Below are 5,650 nucleotides of genomic sequence, written 5' to 3' on the forward strand. Positions count from 1 at the left end.
TGATCTATTTGTTGGTTATTATTCTTTTGGCATTTTGACATTTGGTTTGGAAGTGGATATTATTTTAGTGATTGTATTTTCTTTGGTTTTGATACTTGACTTGTATTTGGTATCTAGATGTTGACTTTGGAAATGTGATATTGGATTGGTTGTCTTTCCAACTTTGGTTATCTTTTGAACTATCAGTAGTTTGTGTACCCTTGAGGTAGATTTGGCTCTAAAAAATCCTTGCCTAGATTTGGTTATCCCTGTGTGTGGATAATTTGTCATCTTCCTCACACATTGGGAGTGCTGCTTGATTAGGTTGCCACGAGACTGGGAGGAAGTGACTTTTTACGATTGGGTTCTCTCACAGATTAATAATGATTGGATGTTCATTGATGCAACATACCGTCATCATTCTTGTTCTTGTGTTGGAGAGTTTCTATTCATATTTTGTATCTATGTATCTTGTATTCGAGATCATACAAGATATTGTATTGTATATTGATGTACTTCTATTTATTATTGCATACCCTATGACATGTGCAGTGGATGTTATTATTTGGATGTACTTTATCATATTGCTTTTATTTATGCATTTGCTTATGAGATTAGGTATCTGGTTATTCATTTATGGATTATGGACATTGTGCTTAAGACTTAAACTATTAATAAAACTTTTTTAAACGTAACTCAACGTGAATGATCCCTTAAAAAATGCAATATGTATTGTAATGACATACGTGTAATTGTTGTGTTTGTGTTTATTGCTTCCATGTTGTTACTTTGATATTGCATAAACTTAGAAAATTAAAATTCAGTGAACTTTGTAACATATTAGGTTTATTTATTTTAGTTTCCTAAGCGGGGCATTACAATTTGTTTTATTAAGTATAGTTCTAATAATAAATAATTTTAACCTCTAATAAAATAAAATAAATCATAATAAATTAAAATATATAATTAATTAAAGTCAAAAATTTTATTTTATTTTAATTCTTATTATTTTCTAAAGAATAATAATAAAATTAAATATATAATATAATTATACTATTATATATGTGATTTTTATTAAATTGTTAATAAATTCCAACATCACTTCTAAATTTCCTTATGCATAATAGTTATTGGTGAAGAAGAAAAACTACATAGTTTGGCATGATTTAATGCACTCATTATATTTGGATTATCTTTTCCCACGAATGAGAAAAAATAGAAAAAATATAGGAGAGAGATTTTTATATCTTACAAATGACACACTTTCTATTAAATAATGTGCTTCTTCATTGAAAAATAGTTTTAGAGAAAAATGGACATTTGATGGATCAATGCGAATGGCATATTGGAGGTTTTCATTTGGTTAGCCAATCACAAAATTCAAAATCAATTGATATCAATTATAAACTTGAAAACATGGTAACCTTATATGATAGGGAATATCAAAATTTATAATTAAATATAAAAAGTTAAAAAAAATGATTGGCACAAATGGAAAATTTTAATCATGAATTAATAGAAGAAATTCATAAAATGATACAATAGTGCTTTCTTAACCTACCACAAGTACTAATAAGTACCAAATCTCATCTATGTTACTCTAGTAAATTTAATTGATATCAATGATAACTTGAAAGTTTTAACATATATTTTATTTACATAATTTAAGTTCATATTGACATATTGAAACAACATTTAATATTTTTTGAACATTGTGGTAGAATCTTTGATAATTTGACCATTTGATTTTTTATAATAAATAAAATTCTTTTACATGAATCAATTACACATATCTTTAACTAATGTTTGATTACATAAAGTGTGATTAGATGACCCGAACCCAACAATAAATTAACATCAAAGTTGAATGACATGATGAAAGGAATCCATTAGAGGTGGATTCAAAAAGATTTTGAATGGAGCTACAATCATGTGGGACTAGGTCCCAAAAAACACAAAACTAGGGGTTCATGCAAGAACCCCAAATTAACAACATGAGAGGCCCTCTAGCCCTAAAAAAAGGAGGAACAATGAAGAAGAATATATAAGGAAACCTCTCGAATAAACTCATACTAGATAGTTTCTTAAGCCAGGGAAAGACACCATAGTATCTCTACTAGCCACTATCTACAAGAAGTCAACCACCTCCATAGGATAATCCATCAATAAAGAGAAAACTAACAACCCATTCACCTACAACCTTGGTAAAAACTAGTAGAAGAGAATTCACTAATATAAGGTTTGACTCCACCTCTATAGTAGTCATACAAAGAAGGATCTAGAAGAGTAGGAATACACCCTTCAAAAAATGGCCATGAGACCACCCAACTCCATTGCATCAATGAATCTCTCTAAGAGATGGTTATAAGGAAACCTCAACCCTCCAAGAAAAAGATTGAGAGTGGAAGCCAAGCACAGAATGGTACCACAAACCCATGAAGTTGCACCAAATAATCCCTCAAGAAAAGAGCAAAGGAGGGATAGGCCCTTCCTAAGAGTTGAGGAAGAAGGATCCCTCCACAACCACCAACACTTACTAGTAGAGAGGTTTGGTGAGGGCAACATAAAACCTTTGAAGGAACAACGAAAAAGAGAGAACCCCCAAAAAGAATACAACCATAACCTACATGCCCATACAAAGATCAAAATAGAAGAGGAAAAAAGATCTCCCTCCCTCCCCAAAAACTTCACCATCTAATACAAAAAAATAATGTAGCAAAAAAATTCATTATCCCAAAAAATAGGGCAGCAAATTGAAAAACAAAGAACAACACAACTACAAAACATCTCACAACTAGAGATGCAGTCAATAGTAGTAACCTCCCCCAAGAGAAGACCAATGCAGGAGAAAAGCCAATACTACTTGACCCAAGAAATGCCTCAAGCCAACTTATGAAGAAACCAATCCTAAGAAAAGTGACAATAGCCTAATGCACATAGAACACAAAGTGAAAAAGTAAGCCCAAAAGCAACTAAGAAAGGGAAACCACTCTAGAAGCCAAGAAACAATCACAAGGAAAGGATCTGAAGCAAGCAACTTTAAATTGAAAACCTCCACCCAAAAGCATATGAAAATAGGGGCCAAAAAATGACACACCAACAACCCACCACAGAGCAGGTCCAAACAGACAAAAAAGACAATGTCCAACTTCAAGAAAAATGTCTTGAACTAGATAAAGCCAAGAGGAAGGAGAGACAAAGAAACCCCCAACACTAGAGCATAAACAAACCCTCCATATCTATGTCTCCATCTCTCTCACTATCGTCTTCCTCTCCTCTGGCTAACCCTAGAACATGCTTCTGCTCTACTCTGCATTTACAAGCTATCTTCAACCAATGTTGACAATCATGAAAGTATTAAAATTAATATTCTTTTCATTTTGAAATAGTTTGGTCTACCTCATGCCATGATCTATTTATCAATATAGTAAGTTTGTTCAAAATGTAATGCCTTTAAAGGATATAAAGAGTTCTTAAACATAAATTTAGATATGATGTGGGTTACCTTTAATTTCTTATAGGTAAATATATCGTTTAATTCAATTTTATCTATATATAATTTAAACATATTATAGTAAATTTTCTGCACCACATTTATTCTTTTGGAGATCATATCTTAGACATTTTAGAGTACTCAAGACATGTTCATTGTAATAATAAAAAATGATATTTCCAAAATAAATTGATCCAACATTAAAAAAATTAGATTTCTAGGATCCATGTTTAGATAGATTGTAAAAGTTATTTTTTCAACTACACTAAAATATTAAATAATATAATAAAATATTTCAAACATAAATATGAATATCCAATATTTTACTTTTGTGAACATCACTTAGATGAAACTAGTACTTCATGTACTATTAATTCTCATTAGAAATACATTCTTCTCAACTACTACTCATACAACAAGCTCCTCCAAGTTACATGCCTTACAATCCCAACAATTATTGACCATCTTGCAGAATGATAATGTCATCAATATGTTTTACTATATCTTCGGAGACACCCAATGTATTCCTGCTTCCCCACCATTAGAAAACCCAATTGGACAAGACCTTAGAGTAGCCTGTGCATTGAAGAGTTGTGCTTGTGTGTTTTCTAGTTGTGATTGCAGGTGTAATACTTGCTTTTCCAGTCGAAAAAGTGCAGCAGAGCAGCCATAGATTGGATCAACTACTCTCTCACTTGCTTCATACTCCATGCTAGGTACAGCATCGCCTCTATTCTCAACCGGAATATTCTGTAATTACAAAACATTTCATATTTCTGATAACAGCAATGTTGCAATGGAACTTGATGATCTATGATCAAAATTAAACTTTTTATTGTAATCTTATTTTAATGGTAGATCGTAAATAGGATCTGATTTCTCTTTTCTAATTGATAGATCATTAATTTTGTTTTAAAATATTGTTATTGAAAAATTATGCACAATATGTTATTTATGATAGATCATATTTTAATTGGTATTATTTCAATTTTTAAAAAATAAGATTATAAGGCACCTATAGTTGAAAAAGTTTATATAAAGATTTCCAACTAACAATAACTATCAATAAATATTGTACAATATAAATTAAGTTCCACCAAAACTTAAAAGAGATGACATGTCAATGGGCCTTTGGTCTACTGGTTAAGTTGAATGGCTCACAAAAGCCCACAGGGATCAAGTCTTGCTCAGTGCAAGGCTCCGACATCATAAGCGATGAGGCCAGGATCTGCCCCAGGTGATTTCCTCAGTCCTTGGCTCTAAGCCGAAGAGGTTTCAGGGACGAGTGGGCCTGTATCGGATTCTTAAAAAGTCTATGTGGTGGCCTTTGTGCCTTCAAGTCCGAACCCTTCATAAAAAAAAAATGACACAAACCAAATCGAGACAGTTCACGCACACAAAAATATGAACTATAAACAGAGATCATAATAAAAACCCAAAACTTTTGTAAAGAATGAACTTAAACAGATCCCAAATCCATTATATTCCAATAATGATCAACGCCAAATGATAACCATTTAATGACATTCAATGACAAAATCTTGAAAAAGCATTTTATGCTCTATACCTTAAGGATTCTGACTATGTTGCTTGCTCCGAAAATTTGGTGTACTACTAAAAACTTTGGAGGATCGCTTGGTGGAAAATAGGGAGCAAGAACGCATTTGTCTCCACATTTCCTATGTTGAATCTTGCAGCATGCACAAGGATAAACAGTCCCAGACATCCCTTGAACTTTCTGAATCATATAAGTCACGTTACAATCTTAAATTACTTGGAATATATAATATCAAATCCATAAGTGGGAGACAATTAATTAACAATTTCCTTGTCGCCAACAGATGAGCTATCAGAATCATACATTTGATTAGGTGTGTTATTCTTAAATTAACCAATACCAATACCGATCTATTTGATCTTTTCTTCGACTGGAATAGAAAATGTGATTTTCCTCTACAACTGTAAAAAAGATGGGAACTGAATGGACATTTGTGGGCACGCATTGCAAGTCTAAATAGTCATTAGTCCTATGGTAATGGAGATACCTGCAAACATATTATATGTTATAGAAAGGAAACATGCTGGTTATATTCCTTAAAAAATCGTAAGGCCAAAGAAAAAGGGGAAAATATATTTCTTTACTCGCACTTAGTTGTTAGCTGGAAATATATTTCTTTA

General features: G+C 31.9%; 1 pseudogene; it reads right to left on the reverse strand.

Moving 5' to 3' along the window:
* Window positions 1–3,926: 3,926 nt before the first annotated feature.
* On the reverse strand, window positions 3,927–5,219 carry LOC149566235 (LOB domain-containing protein 11 pseudogene; annotated as a pseudogene).
* Between the last annotated feature and the right edge of the window lie 431 nt (window positions 5,220–5,650).

This window comes from Cupressus sempervirens, chromosome 3, assembly GCF_028749045.1.
Source record: "Cupressus sempervirens isolate cs-2001-9-10 chromosome 3, ASM2874904v1, whole genome shotgun sequence".
NCBI classification, from domain to species: Eukaryota; Viridiplantae; Streptophyta; class Pinopsida; order Cupressales; family Cupressaceae; genus Cupressus; species Cupressus sempervirens.